Below are 11,368 nucleotides of genomic sequence, written 5' to 3'. Positions count from 1 at the left end.
GCTATCCTCACTAAGACCTGGAATCCTAGAGTGGTGTTGGAGAAGACTCTTGAGAGTCCCTTGGACTGCAAAGAGATCAAACCAGTCAGTCCTAAAGGGAATCAACCCTGAATATTCATTGGGAGGACTGAAGCTGAAGCTGAAGCTCCAGTACTTTGGCCACCTGATGCAAAGACCTGACTCATTGGAAAAGACCCCATATCTGGGAAAGATTGAAGGCAGGAGGAGAAGGGGACGACAGAGGATGGCATCACCAACTCAATGGACATGAGTTTGAGCAACCTCTGGGAGATGGTGAAGGTCAGGGAAGGCTGGTGTGCTGCAGTCCATGGGGTTGCAAAGAGTCACACGAGACTGAGTGACTGAACCACAATGAACAAAAAAACAGACCAAAGGATGACACATCTGGCCCCTGCACACCCCCACCCAAAGGCACTGTATCTAAACCAGGGGCCATCAACTTGTCCCACTTGAAAGTGCCACTGGGGCCAAGGCTTTACAAAGCGAGAAGGCAGAGAAAGAAGACAAAGAAAAGTTGAGGAACCATGAGGAAGGGAGAAGCAGAAGAGGCAGCTGCCACTGCAGGGGCTCCCATCCGGCCACGTGGCCCTAACCAGAGAAATATCGGTCCTTGTGGCAAGAACTCACACACAGCACACAGCCCAGTTCCTGCAACACTCCCAACCCTGCCATCAGCCTCAGAAACTTGGCCTGAGTTCTAGTCTTCTTCAAGTCTCACCCTAAATGCTGCTGCTTCTGAGAAACCTGCCTTGTTCCTCTTTCCTATTTTCATACCCCTCCTCTCTCCTCCCTTGGCTCTTTCCTCCCTACCAGTTTATCTATCTGTTGCCTCCTGGAGACGATAAGCCCATGGAGGACAGCAGACTGAACCCAGTGAACCTTCCAGTATCTCTCAGGTAGTAATAACATTAACGATTAGGACCCTGGTAAGAATTAACATTTCCTGAGCTATGGGTCAAACATGGTTCTAAGCATTTTATAAGTTTTAACTAATTTCATTTTTACAGCAACTCGGTGAGATAGGTACTATTACTATCTTCATTTTACAGAAGAAAAAAGTGAAGCACAGAGAGGCAAATAAAATTGCTTGAGGCACACAGATAGTAAGAGAAACTGCTGAAAGTTGAACCTAGGCAGTTTGTGTATAAACGCTTACTATTAAGCACTTCACAAAACTGTTCAATATGCTATAGATTTCTGAACATGTTGACCTACTCACTTACTTACAATTTTATTGTGTAAAAATAAAAATATCAAGTCTAAACCATGAGAGAATGCCTCCTGGACTAGACAGAGAAGTGCTTGATGCTCTGTATACCTGTAGGCAGTTAGCAAATTCTCCAACAGATAACAGCAAGTAATCTAACTTCTTATTTGCACAGGAAGTGCTATATTAATTGCTCTTCGTAAGCAATTTTAATCTTCCATATGAGCTTTACACATTCCCCTCCAGTGAACCATACATTTAGATACAGGATTAGGACAAATTCTTAAGTGTTTGGGGGGATAATTTTGGTTGGTAAAAGTAGGATTCTGGGTAAGACACAAGAAGATGCTGTGAGAAGGACCTAATAGAGACTTGTGGTCACGTTGAACCCTTTCAACACCGGCAGTGTTTTGTTCTTTGAATGATAATAAACACATGCTTTAGTTAATCTTGATTCAGAAATTGGAAGGAAACTCACAACCACATGCCCTGGTGCCCAGGGTCAGGGAAGACGAGTGTGTCATGCACAGACTGGACACCCACTCACATGGAGGGAAGTTGGGGGGATGGCAGGTAGAACAATGGCCTCCAAAGATATCCTTGCCCTTGTCCTTGGATCCTGTGACTATGGTAGGCTACATGGCAAAGGGAACTGGGTTGTAGACAGAGTTAAAGTTGTGGATTGCTTTATCCCATATTATCCAGATGAGCCCGGGATAATCACAGGATGATTCAGAGTGGAAGAGGGAGCCAGGAGAGTGAGTCGGAGGAAGATGTGACTATGGAATACAAGCAGGGAAGAGAGACACAATAGGGCTGACTCTGAAGATGGGAGGAGGGAGCCACTGGCCAAGGAATGTAGGCAGCCTCTAGAAGCCAGAAAGTGTAAGGAAGTAGATCCTCTAGGAAGGAAGGTGGCTCTGCATCTAACAGCATCTTACAGCAACTCGATGAGATAGGTACTATAACTATCTTTATTTTACAGAAGAAAAAAGTGAAGCACAGAGAGGCAAATAAACTTGCTTGAGGCACACAGCTAGTAAGAGAAACAGCTGAAAGTTGAACCTAGGCGGTTTCAACCTAACATCCGGACGTTAGCCTAGTACAGTGAGGCCTGCTCTGCGTTCTGAGACTGTAGGAAAATAAATGTGTGTTGTTTGAAGCCACTAAGCTAGTGGTAAGAGGAAACTAACATGGTGTGAGGCGAGGCAGGGAGCTGAGACGGTCCAGCCTGGGAAGGTGATAGTCTGCGGGGCTCACTCTCCCCCGGCTGAGCGTGACAAACAGATCCGGGAGTGCACTGCCAAGCACACTTCCTGACACTTGAGGGCCTTTCTCAAGGTATGGGTGCAAAATACAAAGGTTCAAAGTGCATTTCCTGACACAGGTTGAGCCCTCTAGATCATAGAGACAATTTAACACAAAACCAAAGCAACAATTACCACCCACCCCCCTCTTCTGATTCAGGTAGGTGGGGATTCTTGAGACCTGAAGTGAGACCAGGAAAGGTTTCTTTCCCTCTTTCGCTTTGCCTTGTAGACAGCTTTGGGACACACTCAGGGTCCTCGCTAGTGGCAGCATCCCTTTTCTCCCCTCTGTCCTCACTCTGGGCCCAGTGAGATTGTGTGAAGAAGCCCGGGCTTATAGACAGGGGAGGGCAGAGTCCACGGAGGACACTCACACGGCTGCCCGGCTGCTCAGGGGAAAGGTTCAGACAATTTTTTGACTGGGCGCTGTTTAGAGATGAAGACAGACTTAATGGAGGAGAGTCTGCTGCTCTCTGACCTTGGCTGTGTGCTTTTCTCCATCTCCTGTCAAGTTGAGCAGGAAAAACAAACAATCGCTGATGAGCTGGAACATGAGAATGGAAAGGGCAGACGGCAATGAGCTAACTCCGGGGTGAGGCTGAATCGAGTCCTAGGGAACGCAGCTCTATTATAACCACCCGGAGGAAATAGGGACATGTTTCCAGAGGGTTTTAAAGACAAACACGGTTTTCAAGTTTCGAGGACTGAGGTGTGAGGCCAGGCACATCTGTGAGTTGTGTGATCTGGGGCCAATTTATTCAGCCCCCAGGAGGCTGTCTCATCAGCTCCAGGGGAGTGGTTACTACCTGGCCAACTGATGGTGATGGGGTTTTCTGGGAAGGCTTCCCTGCAGCCAAGAGCAGAGGCCCACTGCCACTGGCTTAGATCAAGAGGGGTCCATGCAGGTGATGTGAAGATACTCAGAGCCTCTCAACACCTGACAGGAGAAGCTCTGACCAGCTCATCTCAGATTCTGGTTCATTCCAGGTCCTACTTACCCAGAATCTGTGAAGCCTTTTATTTATTTATTTATTTTTGGATTAATCTTTTAAAGGATTTCTTTCTTTTTATAATACTGAGTTAGTCAGCATACAACAAAAGTGCCTAAAATAGAAGTGTGGGGCTCAGTGAGATTTCACACACACCCATGGAACTACCACCCACAGCAAGATACCCACTGGGGGTCAGCAAACTCAGACCTGGAAGCCAAATTGCATCTGCCACAGTTTTGTGCAAAAGAATTTTATCAGAACACAACCTCACTATGGTTTGTGTCTTGTCTATGGCTATTCGGCTTCAAAGCCTGAAATCTTTACTAGCTGGGCCTTTAAGAAAAAAAAAAAAAAAAAATCCGCCAACCCCTGACTGGTGACTCAGAGGGTAAAGAGTCTGCCTACAACGCAGGAGACCTGGGTTCGATCGCTGGGTCGGGAAGATCTCCTAGAGAAGGAAATGGCAACCCACTCCAGTATCCTTTCTGGGAAAAATCCCATGGACGGAGGAGCCTGGCGAGCTTGGCGGGCTACCAGCTTGGGGTCGCAAAGAGTCAGACACGACTGAACGACTAACACCTTCACTGACATGGAGGCTGCCCTATGTCCCTCCCCTACTGATTTTCCCCCAGGAGAACCACTCTTTTGACATATGTTACTACAGGTTAGGTTTGCCTGTCTTGAACTTCACATGCATGGAATGTTGTAGTTTTTATTTACTCAGCGTGACTATGAGACTCATTCGTGTGTTGAGGCACTTTCTCTCCTGAGCATCACCACGACTGTGACAGTGGCACTCCAGGCATCCTGCCCTCTGCCCCACACAGCAGGCTGGCTCCTCTCACCGGCAGAAGGCATTGCCCTGTCACTGGCCCCCGGCGGCGCTCAGAGCCCCCTCTGCAGTGGTGTTTCCTGTCTGTCTGTCTGTCACTGTCCCCATCAGTTTCTGAACCACAAACAGCACTGAAAATCTGACCAGAGCTGGGGATCCTCTTCTCAGATAAATGCTTGGGTAGTGAAATGCTCAAAGATGAGCTTTTGCTCCTGTTGTTTGTTATTTTTCACTTTTGTTCCCCCTTTGTCAGTGAAAGAGATGTCAGAAATCCATCTGGGATTCAAGAAGACTTGTCTCTCTGAGAAAAACAAGGGGTGGGAGAGAAGACCTTGTTATTACTTTTAGCTTCCTCTGAATGGTTAGGTGCAGGACACGTGCCCCTCTGGTGGGGGCAGTGGGGGTGTGGCAGGGCACTTCGTGTTCTGAGGACCTCACTCAGGCGTTTGTGTCTCTTGGTAAATGAAGACAGGACACTGACTCAGGCCTCTGGTGGCTGCAGAGCCCTGAGGTTGGGAGCCTGGCTCTAAGGTTCTGCTCAGGTGCCCCCTGCCGGAACAACACACACATCATCAAAACAGAACAACAATGGTGTCTGCTACTGCGGGGGTGGGAGGTAGGGGGTGTGGGTAAGGGCTTCCACTGAGACTGCGGGGGAGAGGAGCATCAGCAGCGGATGGGCCAGTTTCCAGAGTTCTGCTGACTTGGGTGTGAGATTCCTTAAGGCTCAGGAATCTCTCGGTTCTCGGTTTATTCAGGAGTACTCACTGGAAAAGATTCTGATGCTGGGAAGGATTGGGGGCAGGAGGAGAAGGGAATGACAGAGAATGAGATGGCTGGATGGCATCACCAACTTAATGGACATGAGTTTGAGTGAACTCCGGGAGTTGGTGATGGACAGGGAGGCCTGGCGTGCTGTGATTCATGGGGTCGCAGAGAGTCGGACACGACTGAGCGACTGAACTGAACTGAAGGGAAACTTAAGAGGATGACAGTGAAACTTCAGCCAAAGAGGTGTGTGAGTAACAGAACAATTAATCAGTAATTAAGAGATGTGATCTTGCACCTTAAATTTGTGAGGCAATTCATACCATTTATACATATAAAGGGTTTCCCAGGTGACGCTACTGGTAAAGAACCTGCCTGCCAATGCAGGAGGTATAAGAGATGCCGGTTCAATCCCTGGGTTGGGAAGATCCCCTGGAGGAGGGCATGGCAACCCTCTCCAGCATTCTTGCCTGGAAAATCCCCAAGACAGAGGAGCCTGGTGGGCTATAGTTCATGGAGTTGCAAAGAGTTGGACACGACTGAAGTGACTTAGCGTGCACGCATACACATAAATCCAAAATTTCCCACATAATATAAATGGGTTCATGAACCCCAAGCTAAGAAAATAAGTTCAACACTCTATCCTTTCTGCTTCAGTTCCCACTGAAATAGGCAGAGCCTTTCTGTCTTTAAATCCCCAAGACAATGGTATTTGGCTAAGTTAATGTTTTAAATTAAGCCATGCAAATCCCACTCTCTAGCCATTGCATGGATTAGTTGTCCTTGGGTCAGGCTCTCAGTCTTGGGCTGGATCAACCATGATGGAGTGAGGGGGCAGGGGAAGGGTGAAGCCAAGTCCTGTGACTTCAAACATGGTCCCCTGGGCAGTAGGCCTGGGAGTGGGGCAGTGTCCCATAGCAAGAGGTGTGAGCAAAGCAGGCGCTGTGACTCTCATATCCGGTCCAGAGGCTTGGAGATGACCGATGGAAACTGCCTTGCCAATGCAACACTGGAATCAAGTAGGTGGTCAGTAAATGGTAGCTACAAAGGGGATGAAGGAGAATTATCATGACTCAGGATGTGAGTCAACTCCTAGAGAATCACTTCCTTCCGGGGGCCTTCTCACTGCTCTTTCTCTGGGTCATTCAATGGCACCAGTAAGTGTTGAGACCAGATATTAAATGTATACAGGTTGACAGGGTTGTGGAATGTGGGCATTTGATGAAGACACACACTGAAAGAAATTAGAAGAGCAAAATTAAAAGTGCCCCTCAAGTCATTAAAATACACGTAAGGTTGAGGGTTTTGAAAAATGAATCACTTTAATAAATACTTAAAGACTAAATAAAGTTATTGCACAGCAATCTGAATAGGAATTTTGTCTGAGTGATTTGAAATTTGTTCCTTTCATCTTATAAATTTCTGTAATTAAACTCACGTCACAGTTTGCTCTTGCATGGCACAACAGAAGTGCAGAATTTTTACTTCACTCCTAGCTAATTAGGATGACATGTGAGTCTATTTCTTATTTTCAATTTTTTTTTTAAGTTTTGTGCTCAAGCTCCCTTTCCTCTTTCAAAACCTGATGTCTTACGTAATTATAAACAGGGTTCCCAACTCAGAACTTGAGTATATTTGGTTCTATTCTCTTTTCACCCTAAATTAGTTTCGGTGTAATTAACAATTTATAAAGAGTTAACAAAAGAAGATGTGACCTCGATTCTGGAGACAGGGTGGAGAAAATCTGTTTCATTCAGGACTCAACTAAGAGGAACATATACTGGTTCCAGGATGAAAGAGAAGTCCAAGAACCTCTGGATTTTATTTTTATCTTCTTGCATTGGGGGCTTTCTTTTACAGGAAATAAAATCTTCCTCCAAGGATGGCAAGATGTTCTAGAAAAAGTCCAATGATCATCTGTACTCAAACCTGCCATGCATGCCACCTGAGACCTGAATTCCTCATGAGTGATGTGAAAGAATCAAATGGATACATCCATCCATTCACTCACTTATCCTGCTAGTATTTCCCGTGTGCCTGAACATTCAGGCATCCCTTAATGAAAGATAGTTTTTGGTTTCAGAAACCTCATTCTCAGGGAAGAGAACGTAGCAGAGAGGTTAAGAGCCCAGATTCTGGAATTAATGACCTAGCTGGTGCTCATAAACGCTTCCCTCATAGTTCAGCTGGTAAAGAATACACATGCAGTGCAGGAGACTCCGGTTCCATTCCTGGGTCGGGAAGATCCCCTGGAGAAGGGGAAGATTACCACTCCAGTAATCTTGGGCTTCCCTTGTGGCTCAGCTGGTAAAGAATCCACCTGCAGTGCAGGAGACCTGGGTTTGATGCCTGGGTTGGGAAGATATGTACTGTGTACCATGCACCAACCATGTACCGGCCCTGTGCTAAAGCTTAAGAAGGAAGCTACAGGGCAAACGGGTGTCACATGCCTAGTAGAGTTCCTTACAGATCTGGGAAGAGAAAAGCAGGGTACAGACCTCTAGGACACCAGGTGACTGGTGACCCTGGTGACCAGGAAGGAGTGCTTTGAAACCCCCCTAGCTCCCACTGATGGAGGTCACTGGCATTTACTCACTCCCTTGGTAAAAAGAAAAAGATTCCTTGTGCATCATTGCTCCCCTAATTCTGGAGTGACCCCAGAAATCCTCTGATTTGAAACCCACCATCTTGTCATCGAAATAGTTTCAACAACACCCAAAGAATCATCTTTCTCACTTAAGAAAATCAAAACAACCTTATTTGTCTATCCTTTCAACCAGGGCTGAAATGATATATTCGAGGTGACATGTTTTGAGAGAATTTGTGCAGACCCACGTTTAAAAAATAGACTACTTCCCTGCTGTGTGGTGATCATTTCAGTACCTCCTTGGTGGTATTTCAAATGATGGCCTCGCCACCTCCCCCAGAGCTCGGATGAGAAGCCCTGGAGAGAAGGCTTTTCTCCGTGCAACCTGGCATACAGAGAGGCTTCCTTCCAGAGAATAACGCATCTCTGTCCAAGGAGGAGGGGGCTCACACACACTTTCCTCTCCTCATAGTTGAGCTAGAGGGAAGATGGCTTAAATTGCTATGATTTGTGATCAGGAAATGAATATGTATTTTTATGGCAGTATTCATTATACAGAGAACAAGTTTTGCTTAAAGCAATCCCTATATCACTTGATATGAATGTTATATTGTATTTAGCAATGCACAACTTCTTGAAAAAAATATTTTACAAAGAAATTAATACCGGGAACTTTTAATATATGCTTCTAGCACTCATTGATGGAGCCGAACTATTTCTATCTTTCTCCCTGGAGCCAGTTTGACAGTGAGCTGACAAACTGGTGACAATGCTTTGAAAGAGAAGGCTTGTGTGCCCTATTTTATGTATACGCTAGTTAAAGCATGGAGCCTAAAATTGCATGAGGGAACTCATGGAAAGCAGCAACAAGTTAAAGGCAGCAATTTTGTACCAGGGTAATGAAAGATCAGGGACTTCCCAGGTGGCACTAGTGATAAAGAACTCACTTGCCAATACAGGAGATTAAGAGACATGGGTTCAATCCCTGGGTAGGGAAGATCCCCTGGAGAAGGAAATGGCAACCCACTCCAGTATTCTTGCCTGGAGAATCCCATGGACAGAGGAGCCTGGTGGCCTACGGTCCAAGAGTTGCAAACAACCATAGATGACTAAAGTGACTGAGCAAGCATGCCCGCAATGGAAAGACAATGACATTATCGTTAGAATGAACTGAGGAGATGAATTAGATATTCCTGAAGTAGATGCAGATTAGAACATGGGGGAAATTTATGTGAGGCAATATACTTCCCCAATCACAGCAATGGTCAGCCTCAGCTTCTGTCTCTCGCTGGAACTAGTTGTCCATACCACAGCTCAGGTAAACAGTATCAGTCCCTGAGGGCTACTGCTTGGAGAGTGAAGAGGTAGCCACTGACCCAAGGCTGGCCCACTTATATCCTGGCCAGAGACTATCAAGATGTCCTGGTACAAAGGAATCTGCCCATTAGCCAAGAGGTTTTCTCCTTTCTCAGGAGAATCTGGAAAAATTCTTAGAGGCTTGGAGAAGGGGTGGTGAGTGGAGGGGGAGCAGACAGATGGTCCCATCAGCAGCAGGGGAGCAGACTGAAGACCCACTTTAAGTAACGACGCTTTTCGCTCTCAGCCTTTTGGTCAGGCTCACTGCACCCTCACTCCAGAGGTGGCTTGACCTGGCCAGTAAGAGCCCCTCATCCCTCTGGCCACACTGATTAGTTCCAGGTGGGCATGTGACCCAAGTCTGAGGCTTCAGTTAAAACTATCAGGAAAAGAACTTCTCTTCCACTAAGGATAATGTAAGTTTGGAGTTTTTCGGGTTTCAGAGAGTGAAGGGAGTCTGTCTGAGCACTAAGCCAACACAAATGAAACGTGGAGAGGCTGGTTCTGGTTAACACAATTTGAGATCCTTGCTATTTAGTCACTAAGTCATGTCTGACTCTTTGCAACCCCACAGACCGTAGCCCGCCAGGCTCTTCTGTCCGTGGGATTTCCCAGGCAGTAATACTGGAGTAGGTTTCCATTTCCTTCTCCAGGGGATCTTCCTGACTTATGGACTGAACTCACGTCTCCTGTGGCTCCGGTCTTGGCAGGTGGATTCTTTACCACTGTGGCACCCGGGAAGGATCTAACCAAATCTAAAGTGTGTTGAGCTATGGACTTTAAACAAAAACTTCTGAACAAATGTAATTTTATAATAGTCTTAGATTTACAGATAAATTGTAAGGATTGTCCAGAGAATTCCTTTATGCCTTAGTTTCTCCTCTCATCAACATCTCACAGCAGTATAATGCATTATGCTAATAAGCCAATATCAATACGATATTAACTGAAGTCCGTGATTTATCCATATTTCCTAAGTTTTTACTTAAAGTTCCTTTTTTCTCTTCCAGAATCCTATCCCAGATGCCATATTATATTTAGTCAACAGGTATCCTTAGGGTCCTCTATGGCCACCTTGACAGTTGTGAGAAGTACTGACCTGATATTTGGTAGAATGTTGCATGGTTGGGATTTCTGATGTTTATCTCACCATTAGTATGGGATACATGGGTTTGAGGGAGAAAGATCACACGGTCAAGTGCTACTTTCACCATATGACATCAAGGGTACATGCTAGCCACTTATCTTTGTTGACTTCTCATTGTTGAAGCTAATCTTAATCACCTCACTTAAGTAGTATTTTTAGATTTCTCCCCCCAAAATTATACTCTTTTTTTTTCCCATTCTATGCTGTACTCTTTGGAAGAAAGTAATTTTGTATAGCTCACACTGATTGCATGGGACACTATGCTCTACCTCTTGTGAACACAGCATCTACAAAAATTATTTGGAGTTATTCTTCATAAGACATTTGTCTATTCTGCCTCAGTTCAGTCAGTTCAGTACACTTCAGCCACTCAGTCGTGTCCAATTCTTTGAGACCCTACGGACTGCAGCACACCAGGCTTCCCTGTCTATCACCAACTCCCAGAGTTCACTCACACTCATGTCCATTGAGTCAGCGATGCCATCCAACCATCTCATCCTCTGTCATCCCCTTCTCCTCCCGCCTTCAATATTTCCAAGCATCAGGGTCTTTTCAAATGAGTCAGTTCTTCACATCAGGTGGCCAAAGTATTGGAGTTTCAGCTTCAACATCATTCCTTCCAATGAATATTCAGGACTGATTTCCTTTAGGATGGACAGGCTGGATCTCCTTGCAGTCCAAGGGACTCTCAAGAGTCTCCTCCAACACCACATTTCAAAAGCATCAATTCTTTGGCGCTCAGCTTTCCTTATAGTCCAACTCTCACATCCATACGTGACTACTGGAAAAACCATAGATGGGCCTTTGTTGGCAAAGTAATGCCTCTGCTTTTTAACATGCTGTCTAGGTTGGTCATAGCTTTTCTTCCAAGGAGCAAGCGTCTTTTAATTTCATGGCTACAGTGACCATCTACAATGATTTTGGAACCCAAGAAAATAAAGTCTGCCACTGTTTCCACTGTTTCCCCATCTATTTACCATGAAGGATGGGACCAGATGCCATGATCTCAGATGTCATGTTGAGCTTTAAGCCAACTCTTTCACTCTCCTCTTTCATTTTCATCAAGAGGCTCTTTAGTTCTTCTTTGCTTTCTGCCGTAAGGGTGGTGTCAACTGCGTATCTGAGGTTATTGGTATTTCTCCCGGCAATCT

This window comes from Moschus berezovskii, chromosome 24 (genome assembly GCF_049115385.1).
Source record: "Moschus berezovskii isolate FMDL1 chromosome 24, NW_MosBer_1.0, whole genome shotgun sequence".
Lineage (NCBI taxonomy): Eukaryota > Metazoa > Chordata > Mammalia > Artiodactyla > Moschidae > Moschus > Moschus berezovskii.
This window is presented reverse-complemented; position numbering follows the sequence as displayed.